Consider the following 12,204-nt stretch of genomic DNA (forward strand, 5'->3'; position numbering starts at 1 on the left):
GAGCTACAGATCGGTTAAATACTGAAACAAAGGGGGTTTAAGTTGCTACAAGCATTTTGAAAAAACTGGTTAGTTCGGATTCCGAAGGCTGAACTTACACATTACTATGTACCCAACTCCTAGATACATACATAATGGAGTGTGTGTGTGTGTGTGTGTGTGTGTATGAACAACACAAAAAGGTCATTAATGGCAGAAGGAAAAAATAAATATCTTCACATAATGGATGTGATAGTCAGAAAAATGCCCCCTTCCCCAAATTCCACACCCTAATTCCTTGAACCTGTGACTACTACCTTACATAGCAAAAGGATGTTTTAGGGGCAGATTAAGTTAAGGATGTGGAGATGGGCCCTAAACGTAATCACACAGGTCCTTTTAAGAGGAAAGCAGAGGGAAAGTTGAAGACAGAAGAGGTGACGTGAAGAGGAAGCAAGTATTGGAGTGACGTGCTTTGACAACCCAAGGAATCCAGTGGCCATGAGAAGCTGGAAAAGACAAAGAAGCCGATTCTCCCCTGAGAGCCTACAAAACCCAGAAGCTCTGCCAGCACCTTGACTTTAGCCCAGTGAAACTGCAGACTTAGGATGTGCAGAACTGTATGAGAGTAAGTTGTGCCCTGGAAACAACACTGTGATACTTCCTTACAACAGGAATAGGAAATTGACGCAATACGATACCACACAGAAAGGAGAAAGGATACATGGTTGTTACACATAACAACAGGCATAATTCCCACACATGTCACATTTCACATTTGGAAAATGAAGCAAGATACAATAGGGCATATTGTGTGATGGCATTGACATGATGTGCAAAAACAAGCCAAACTACTGCACAGGGTTACAGCTCCAAGGTATCTCTGTCAGGGGGCACTGACTTGAAGGGACGCAGGGGGCCACCTGGAAGAGTAGTCTTTTTTTTATTTATTTTTTAATTATTTTTAAACTTTTTTAATGTTTATTATTTTTGAGAGAAAGGGACAGAGAACAAGCAGGTAAGGGGCAGAGAGAGAGGGAGACACAGAATCGGAAGCAGGCTCCAGGCTCTGAGCTGTCAGCACAGAGCCTGACGCAGGGCTTGAACTCACAGACTGCGAGAGATCACGACTTGAGCTGAAGTCAGACGCTTAACTGACTGAGCCACCCAGGCGTCCCGAGTAGTCTCTTTTTTAATACAGGTTGTGGGTATATGGGGATTACATACTTTGAGAAAATTCACCAAATTATACACATGTAATGGGTATACTTTTCCCTCCAAATATCAGACATCAAGAAAAGTTTTGTGGATTTTTTTTAAACTACATTTTGTTTTTTTTTCTTTTTAATCATCAGATCCAATGACTCATAAAATAAATCCATCTCGGGGAAGCCTTGTTTGGGAGCAATTCCAGAGCTTGGCTGTTCTCTCACTGTGAGGGAAAGAAACAAAGATAAGGAGGCCACTGGCTATAACCAAGCAGTCGGTAAGGAAACCGGAAGAATGAGGTCTCTGACAAACAAAAACAAATCAATGTTTCTAAGAGAAGGAAAATAATATGTTTTTTCAACTAAAAAGAGTCCACAGTTTCATATTCTTGTTTTCCAACAATTCCAGCTACTAATTTATACTACTAACAAAATTAGATTAGGAACTTCATAGAGAAGCTACAGTGAATCCAGAGTGTGTCTGTATCTCACACACGCGCGCACACACACACACACACACACACACACATCAACCATTGCTTCCTCTAAGCATATCAGATATGAATGAACCTGCATGTGAAGTCGCAGTTTCTAGAATTCAAAATGAATAAATCCAGGAAAGACATGGAAGAAGATCAAGCTAAAGCACTATAAGGAGGACCAAAGCAGAGATAGGTCCCACCAGTTCCAGAGAGGGCAAGTCTTGACTTCAACAACGTAAGGAGGGAGGTAGCAGAGGCCAGCACTTTTCCTTCTTTTATAATATTAGAGCCAAGGGTATGAAGGCATCTGATGGCCAGCTTGGGAAGTTAAGAGTCAGTCCTACAGTTAAAACAGCTGGCAGTCCACCTGCCTATATGGTACCAAATGTTGGTGAAATGCTTCATTTTCTAAAGTCTACGATCACCTTACTGCAATACCCACAGGTCCCCAAAAAGGCTTGGAGAGGATAGAAATCACAAAGCTAGTATGTCACAAAGTGGAGATGTCAACACCCTGTTCATTCTTTTTTTCCCCACATCCATTCTCCGGTGAGTCAGTTTTGGTATCAACACACTGATATGGGACTAGTCTTAATACTGCACTCAAACCCAAAATTCACATGTAAAATGAACATTGTACAACTCAATTCCATTAAATTCTTTTGAATTTCACTGGATTTTCATTGAGTTCATATAATTGCTTAAAATGAGCTCTATAAATAAAACTCAGTAGGAAATAGATCAATAGAATGTCAGGTTGGCTCTGAAAATGCACTTTGAGGCTTCAATGTCCCTAAAGGTAATATGGTCAAGCTCAAATAATACATCCTCTGTTACCTGTAAGGCAGAACAATGAAGGATTCTGAAGCTGCAGGATATGGAGAATCTGGAAAAAAAATATCTGAAAGAAAGCAAAACATCAACAACGGCTAAGTCTGGGTGGTGTCTGTGATATTCTTGGTGGTTTTCTGGAAAAGTGTAAAGTGTCAGTTTTATGAGAAAGAAAAATTAAAGAATTTCATGGAAAATTTCTATGGAAAAGCCACCTGTAAAAAAATGGTGTGGGTGCTTTTAGAAAGAAAAGATTAACAGACATGAAAGAAAGAGAACCCTAGCTTTGAAAAACAGTTGAGGTCTTAACAGAGAAAATTATATGCTTTCTACTGGCACAGTCCATAATTATCTCTCAGTGTAAATTCTAATCAATACCTATCCCATTTTCACATTATTTTAAAATTTCAGCATTTTTAAATGTGTCCCCCCCACACACATACACACAAATTTCTATTTTCTCAAACAATGCCACCACCCCAGGAAATAAATTCACTTATGGTCAAAGGAAACATAGGGAAGCTGAAACTCACTTCTTTGGGATGTCATCATTACTGTTTTCAATGATTAATGGCTAATAAATGGGTTTACAACAGAAAACCCGGCTGAGACCGTAACAAGCGCCAAACGTGCAGCTCATTGTGACTAGGGGAGAATGACTGTTCCCGCTTATAAACAGAAGGCCAAGTTTAGACAATGCAGAAAGCCAACCACAAAGTCAGTCCTAAAAAGGAAGTCAGAACAGGGTACATTGGCTACCACATGCCAGTCACTACTGTCCTTTTTATAGAAAAGGCCACTAAAGTTCAGAATTCAAGCTGCTCGCTGAAGTCAGTTAGGTGTGATGCATTCCAACAAGACAATGTTTGTGTCATTATGCAATCCTGCCTTTACCTACAAAATACAACATGAGCCACGGCTCACTGAGACTCTGAGAGGCCCATTCATGGACTCTTGTCATCTTTTGGCACCCAGTGACGGAGACATTCACACCCAGACCACTTCACCGATCAAGAAACTTCAGTGCAGGGGCGTCTGGCTGGCTCAGTCAAGACAGCAAGCAACCCTTGATCTTGGGATTGTGAGTGCGAGCCCTCTGTTGGTTATAGAGATTACTTAAAAATTAACCTTTCAAGGGGTGCCTGGGAGGCTCAGTCGGTTGAGCATCCGACTTTGGCTTGGGTCACGATCTCACAGTTGACAAGTTCAAGCCCTGTGTCGGGCTCTGTGCTGACAGCTCAGAGCCTGGAGCCTGCTTCTGATTCTGTGTCTCCCTCTCTCTCTGCCTCTCCCCGGCTCATGCTCTGTCTCTGTCTCAAAAATAAAGATAAACATTAAAAAAAATTAACCTTTCAAGAAAAAACAAACTGCAGTTCAGAGTTAAGTGTGACCCAAGCTAGTGGTTAAGCCAAGACACTAACTCAGACAAATTTTGCACAGCTGGGTCTGACTCTCACTTGGTAGTTGTGTGAACTCAGTAAAGTTATTTCTTTCAATTCCAGTCTTCTCATCTGTTGAATAGATCTACCAGAACCATCCCCTTCTCTGGGAAGACCGGAGTGAGATGTACAAAAGATCTAGCACTTATGGGCACTCAAATGGTACCTGTTAGTATTACCAATGATAACAAAGGCTCTGATCTTGTAGTAACTATTTCATGGAGCATTACAGAGGGCATGCTAGGCAAAGAAATCAACCCTTTGAAGTCAACACAAAGAGTTCAAAGACTTCAAAGAGAGTTTAAAAGGCACTGCTCTTTACCACACTGCTCATATACCACAGTATATGCCCTCCATGTTTATCACTCCAGGGTCTCAACTTGTTTCCAGTTATGAGCTTAATTGTTTCCTCCATCAAATTCATACAATGAAATCCTAAACCCCAGTACCTGAGATTGTGACTATATTTGGAGACAGGGTCTTCAAAGAGGCAATTAAAGTGAAATGAAGTCATTAGGTAGCATCTAATCCAATAGGCCTGGTATCTTGAGAAAGAAAAAAAAAAAAAAAAAGCAAGTTAAGACACAGATAAGCACAGAGGAAGAAACCACATGAAGACACAGGAAGAAGATGGTCACCTACAAGCCCTCAGAATAAAATCTGAGTCCAAGATCAAGTTGAACTTGAACTTCTAGCCTCCAGAACTGTGAGGAAATAAATGTCTGCTGTCGGAGCCCCCAAGTCCCTGACACTTAGTTGTGGCAACTCTGGCAGACTCATACAACCATCAAGTGCCATCCTCCCTCACCTGCAGCCCATCCCAGGTATGAGGAACACACAGCTCCCACCACCACCACACGAGGTGCCTGAAAATTGGCACAAATGAGCAGTAAGCTCGAACCTATTGGATGCAAGCCATTTCGCTACTTCCAGTCCACAGAAGATCAACTTTTTCTACATTTTCAACATTAGTGGCTAGTTCATAGGACTCCATGAGGAGGAACTGGAATGCAAGAGCACAAGAGCTCTGGCCCTTTACTGGAATCTTCTTAAGACAGACTGAGCTCTCTTCAGGTGGAGGCCTCCCTATGGGGAAATAAACACATTAAGACCCAGGAAATAAAGTTGTATTGTCTCAATGTTCAGGAGCACCACAGAGCTTTCAGAGTAAGGGCAGGTATAATTTCAAGTACAAATTACAACAGCTTTGAGAATGGTATCTTGTCATTTGCAAAACCATGGATGGGTTATTACACACAGTGAAATAAGTCGGCCCGAGAAAGACCAAAACCGTATGATTTCACTTATGTGTGGAATCTAAAAAACAAAACAAGGAACAAACAAAACAGAAACAGACTCCTAGATACAGAGAAGAAACTGGTGGTTGCCAGAGAGGAAGGGAATGGGGGGATTGAAGAGAGAATAGGTAAAGAGAAGGAAGAAGTACAATATTCCAGTTATTAAATAAGACATGGGCATATAATGTATGTCATAGGGAATATAGTCAATAATACTATAACAGCTTTGTATGGTGACAGATGGTTAGTAGACTTATTCTGGCAACTATTTCATAACGTATATAAATATCCAATCATTGTTACACCTAAAATTCATATAGCATTGTATGTCAGTTAATTAATAAAAAAGTTTTCTTTTTAATGTTCATTTATTTTTGAGAGAGAGAGAGACAGAGAGAGGGAGAGAGAGAGACAAAGCAGGAAAGCATGAGCAGAGTAGGGCAGAGAGAGAATCAGAAGCAGGCTCCAGGCTCTGAGCTGTCACCACAGAGCCTGATGTGAGGCTCAAACTCATGAACTGTGAGATCATGACGTGAGCTGGAGTTGGACACTTAACAGACTGAACCACCCACATGCCCCAGTAAAAAAATTTTAATGTAAAACAAAAAAATTACAAGAGTTTTCAAAGACTAGCACTGCCTTGGTAGATTTTGACTTACATCAAACGATGAAGAAACTGCATTATTATTACTATTATTTTTAGATGTTCAGCTGAGGCCTAAGTGCAAAGTTTTCTGTATCAAAACATCTAATAGACACAGAGTAATTCAGCTACGGCTACTTATAAATCCCAGTCAAGGTCTGCTGGATCATCCCCAGAGAGCTAAATCCCCTTTTTACATAATGGCAATTATTCACATGTCTAGTCTGAAGAAAGAAATGGACTAACAGAAGGTGAAGAATGTTTCTGAATCACTCACTGGTTCAAGGGCTTCATCTGATCATTTTAAAGAACAAAAAGTTACTATTTCTCTGTTCCATCCATCCATACACATTTTCTTAGAAAATTCTCCATGTTTGCAGAATATCATTCAGTAAAAAGTAGTTATAGACAAGACTCCTGACAATTAACATTCCTTAAAAGAATATATAAAATAACCTGTCTTATTAACCTCAAATGCTATTTCCTTTCACAATAAATTTAAATTTCAAATTATAAATCACCTTCCCATTTCACATAGTGTTATGAATAAGGGGGGTATTTTGGGCTTGGCTCTGTCTTCCAACTCACCTTGACCTCTTTAGTGAGTTCTCTCTACTCTGGGGAATGGATTATGGTCATCATCACTGGCATAAATTAGATTGTGAGGGTCTCTCTGTTACCCTAAAGTCTTTTGTCATATTGAACATGGAAACAATTTTGGGGACTTCTGTTTCTCAGGGAAGTTCCTGGATCAACTCAACTGGTATCACAGGGGAGGCTGTTAAAAATGCAGATTCCTAGGCTGCAGCTAGATTTACTAGTCTAATCTCAGGGCAGCACCCAGAAATCTTCATATTAATCAACTTCCCAGTTGATTGTTATGCAACGTACAGTATATGCTAATGCCATGGGGCTTTGGCATTGGATACTGCCATTTATAGCTTGTGTGACCATGGGGAAGTTAACTTCATCTCACTTCCCCACCTGTATTCTAGGGACAACAGTACGTGCTCCTGAGAAGTGCTAGAAGAGGGCACAAAATAATGTACACAGGCTGCCTAACCCATAGCACATACCGAAAAACGTCAACTGTTGTAATTACAATATAGAAAAGGACTTTGAATTTACTGATTAATATTTGTTGAGTCACTGATTAACTCATTGCAACAAACTGAATATTCCAAGGGAACCATGGAAACATGTCTTCTGATTGTAAGTCATAAGGTTCTGAGTGCTCAGATTTTAAATAATGTTTAATGGTAAATGCCAGGCATATGGCTATAAGAACACTTGCTGAAAACAGGATTCTGGAGTCAACAAGGTTTTCATTTCATAGCATCTTAAATGGAGGTGTCAGAGCAGACTCGAGAGAACCTGAGACCATTCCTGTGAAACATTATTTGACTTTGCCATCCAAAATCATACCACAGCATTCGACTGTATAATTATGTATTTGGCTCAGATTTTGTTTTTATCATTTATATCTTTTGTTTCCATCTTTAAAAAAAAAATCCCTACATACTAGTAGAGCCGAGATTAGAAACACACCTGGGACTTTTGTAGAACTAAAGCAGCACATGTATTTAATTACGGTGAGGTTTCCGTCGTTATCATTCTGAACATGCTCGTGCTATACCCATTAAAAACAGAGAGAGAAAAAAAAAAGGAAGCTATGGGGAAATGCAGACAGCACACAGTACATTTAATCTTTAGATGATCTCAAATGAATCTGTGCAAGCAGAATTCCAAATTACCACACATAAATAAAAACCATGAAATCTGCCCCTCCCAGTAATCCACTCTCCAGAAACAGTTTCTGGAGAATTTTGGAAGGGATCCCCATCTAGGAGCGAGGCCCCCAGAGGAACCATGAAGCTTATGCAGGACAGTTTCCGTATCCTGGAGGACACCAATCATTCACAGCTTGACCCCAGATCAGAAAGCCCTAAAAACACCCTCATGCTAAGTGACCCCTCCTCCAGGGCACCCAGTACCCGAAAACATATGAAACTTCTGACTGTCTGTTTAAAGGACAGTAAAGCTCCAGGTTCTTAGACACAGTAAGAGAAGACACAAAAGACACGCAAGGATAAAGCAGAGGCCTGGGAACAATGGTGACCTGTGCGGGCATTTCACAAGGGCTAAGTAGAGCAGGGAGCATGGGGGAGGAGGTGCAAGGCTGGAACTTGCAGGGAATCCCAAGTCCAGCCTAGAGCTAAAAACTGGGGCACAGTACTATAGACAGGATTAACAGGAAATAGAATACTGGCAAGCTATTACTCAACAGTTACTTTAAGTTAATTTATTTATTATGAGAGAGAGAGTGTGTGTGTACATGAGCAGGAGAGGGGCAGAGAGAGAGAGAGAGAAAGCCCAAGCAGGCACAGCACTGTCAGCACAGACAGAGCTCTACTTGGGGCTTCAACTCACAAATCTTGAGATCATGACCTGAGCTGAAATCAAGAGTCAGATGCTTAACTGACAGAGCCAACCAGACCCGCCTCAACAGTTATTTCTTAAACACCATGACTAAGTTTTATGTATCACCTAATGTAGTCTTTGTAACAACCTGCGGATGATTGTTAGGATTCCCTTTTCACAGGTGAGGAAACTAAAGCTGAACACTTGGCACTTAAGAAGTACTCAATACTACACCTATTTTTCTCATCAACAAATGAATCAACCCAAATGAGTGCACTTTTAAAGAATGACTGACACTCCAAACAGACATGGCATAATAAAAGAGATATAAATGGTTACAAGAAAAAAAATCAGGCACTCCAATTTGTGTCTTAATTATCAATTCTGGATCACAAAGCCCAGGAACAAGATTATAGTATTGGCAAAAATGAGTCCACTTGGCCTTCTGGCATCTTCCACCCTGGAAACTACAAAAACACAGCAACCAAGCTCATCGACCTGTACCATTCTTACACTTCATACAAAATTTGGACAAGCTAACAGCGTTCACATGTGTTAATGCTTCAAGTTCCTATAAAAGTTGTGACTCAAAATACTACCATCACTGGGTTTCCAGGCAGCTCACATTTTCTGATGGCTATCAGGGTTCCAAATGGAACACAGATAAACACACCATTTTTTTTTTCCTGATTTGATCTTTTATATACAAACTGAATGGCTATTTCTGAACTTTGGACATTTCTATGCATAACAACACCACTTCACTGGGTGGATGGAACAGGAAGTGACTGCAAGGGGACACAAGGGATGTTCCAGAAATGATCTACAACTAAATTATGGTGATGGCTGCACAACTGTGATTTACTGAATTGCACACTTACATTGTATGGACTTTATGGTATATGGGACACCTGGGTGGCTCAGTTGGTTAAGCGACTGACTTCAGCTCAGGTCATGATCTCACAATCCGTGAGTTCGAGCCCGGCATCGGGCTCTGTGCTGACAGCTCAGAGCCTGGAGCCTGCTTCGGATTCTGTGTTTCCCCCTCTCTCTACCCCTCCCCTGCTCACACTCTGTGTCTGTCTCTCAATAATAAATAAACGTTAAAAAAATGTTTTTAAAGAAAAAAAAAATCAAGCTGTTAAAACACCAGCAGCACTCCACTGCGACCTATCTGTTGAGTTCCCCCTGAGAAATCATGGTTGCTGGTTGGAAAAAAAAGTTGTGACCTTGCTGCTCCTGTATCCTATGCCTCAATCTCCCTCCCATCACTGATCCAACTAATAAACGTAGATATTGTCAAAATGTAGAACATTTATTAGGAGAATGATTATACTTCCTTCAAATACTAAGTAATGCCTTCAGTATTATAGTGATTTTATTGACTTTTTTTTTTAAAGGAATAATTTTTAAGGTTGCTGATGGCATCAATGCTGTGCAAAGTGAGCTTCAGATAACGCTGATCACATCCATGCCATCTTCTTTCTGCCTCTCTTGGCTGGGATCTGAGCACCTTCCTCACGGCACCAAAGGATTGCTTCAAGAGCTGGCGACCTACTGACACTTCCCTCACCAGACCTATGACCACCTGTGAGAAACGCTCTCCTGAAAGGCTGGAGACATGAAGTGATGTATTGTGCCAGCCATCTTGTCGAGAGGGGAACTCACAAGAACATGCATCCAAATCGGAACGAATCTTGACAGGCCTACCCTCAGAATACATCCAGTTTCCAGCCCCATGTTACTTCCTCTTGGTCAAAGCCAATGGTCCTTTCTCTCTTCAACTGTTACAACTCCCCTCCTTGCTCCCATCCATCTTCCCTGGTGTCCATTCTCAACACAGGAGCCAGAGCGATACTCCTACAATTTAAGTCATATCATGTCAAAACCATCCAGTTGCTTCCCTTCTACTCAATATAAGAGCCCAAATCTTGACAGTAGCCTCAAGGTCCCACATCCCTGGTTCCTGATACCTTTCTGATCTCCTTTTTTTACCATTCTGTCCCTCCTTGCTCACCTATTCCATCCACACCAACCTCTTTTTCTTCCATTACCCCAAACACAGTCCTACCTCAGGGCTTTTGCACCTGCTGCTCCTCTGCCTGGAGGGCTCTTGCCACAAATATCCTACAAGCTGGCATGCTCACTTCATTCTGGCCTCCACTCAAATGTTACCCTGACAAAAAGCCTTCCTTACTCAACCTATCCCTTCTCACGGACACATGGTGTCTCACTGCCCCTTCTACCCTATGTTTCCCTCAGCACTTATTCCACCTGAATGGCAACATGTGTCGTTATGTGGTATTCATCCCCTATACATGAATGTCAGTGAGAGGAAAGACTATCTCCAGAGCCTGGAATTGAGCCTGGCTCATAGAAGATTCTAAATAAGTCCTTGGTGGGAGTAAGTCAATAAAGAGAAGCCCACATCAGAGAGCTGAGAGAGTGCCTGGGATAAAGGACTTCCATGCTGTGTCAGGAGAGTTACGCACTCCCAGAAGATCCAGCCAACAGTGCTAGACCTCCAGATGGAAGAAAGACAGAAGGCCAAGGAGCAAATCTTCATGAGCTAATTTTTCAATCACCAAAGTTCAATGTCTGCTCCTAAAAGCAATACTCATTCAGGACTCATAGTTGCCTGCAGAAAACAATCCTCCTTTAATGAAACTTGTTAAACCAAGAATTTTTTTTCCCCCACTAACAGAAAAATACATAAAATACAAATAGAAGTGAATACAAAAGCCAATACAAACTGAAAATACAAATACGGTGTATTTTGAACCATATGTCAATTTAATTTTTAAAAAGTTTTGAACTGAGCAAGTCCAGTTTTTGGCAAAGTAGGGTGCTCTGAGAGGTGAAAACTAGTATTTCTGGGGCATTTTCATATATACAATTTTTTTTCTAACAACAACCTATGAGGTAGGTACGCCCACTACATCCCTCTGGTAAGAGTGCAGAGATTAAGTTACACGATTTGCTCAAGGCTGTGAAATCCAGCATGAGGACTTGACCTATTCCTTCCATTTCAAATCAATTTCTTTTTCCAACATTTATGCTGTTTATTGAAAATCAAGCCCTAAAAAAAAAGAGTAAAAATTTTCTTTAAAATGAAACCCTAACTAAAGAAACATCTAAATTCAAATAGTGGTAGCCTTAAGCCTTTAAGAAACTCAAGATCAGAAAATCAAGGTCCAATGGATCACAGGAAACTAGACAAGTAAATGCGCACTGGCTTGTCTTCTGTGAGATCCACCCCAGCAAGAAAATCATGGAGGGAAACCAATAACTAGTTCTAAGAGGGTCTGCAGAGAGAGACCTAGGAATGCACCTTAGTGATTATAAAAGGGAACAGAGGCAAAACACCACCAAAAGAAAATACAGCCAGGTACCACAAGACATCCGACATGAATGCCACCATCTCAGAATGTATTTAAGATACATTTATAAAAAAGCAAGCCATGTAATTTATCCCCAAAGTCATCCACATCCAACCTATGCAGTACTGACCAAATGTGAGTCGCTTACTACAATTCAAACTTAATCATCAACTGCTGAAATATGAAAAGACACATTAGTAGTGACTTCAATAATACTAGTCATTAGCAATGATAATCAATATTTTAATAATAAATTATATTAATGATTACATTAATGATTAAGGTAGTACATGTACTTCATTCTATTATAAATACTAAAGGCAAACTATATTTACAATCTAACACCAAAAATTAAAAACTTATTTCCTGAGGCACCTGCATGGCTCAGTTGGTTGAGCATTTGACTCTTGATTTCATCTCAGGTCATGATCCCAGGAATGTGGGATCAAGCCCTGCATAGGGCTCTGTGCTAAGCATGTAGCCAACTTGGGATTCTTTCCTTCTTTCTTTCTTTCTTTCTTTC

General features: G+C 40.7%; 1 protein-coding gene across 7 annotated transcripts in view; it reads right to left on the reverse strand.

Moving 5' to 3' along the window:
* Nucleotides 1-12,204, reverse strand: part of MAST4 (microtubule associated serine/threonine kinase family member 4) — a 568,580-nt gene that overhangs the window by 464,695 nt on the left and 91,681 nt on the right. The window contains exon 1 of one of the 7 annotated variants that reach the window (XM_058730779.1): nt 3,034-3,053. The exons of the other annotated variants lie outside the window; for them this stretch is intronic. The gene's annotated coding sequence lies outside the window, so the exon portion shown is untranslated. Of the gene's footprint in view, nt 1-3,033; nt 3,054-12,204 lie in introns of those variants that run through there. 7 annotated transcript variants of the gene reach the window in all.

This window comes from Neofelis nebulosa, chromosome 1 (genome assembly GCF_028018385.1).
Source record: "Neofelis nebulosa isolate mNeoNeb1 chromosome 1, mNeoNeb1.pri, whole genome shotgun sequence".
Lineage (NCBI taxonomy): Eukaryota > Metazoa > Chordata > Mammalia > Carnivora > Felidae > Neofelis > Neofelis nebulosa.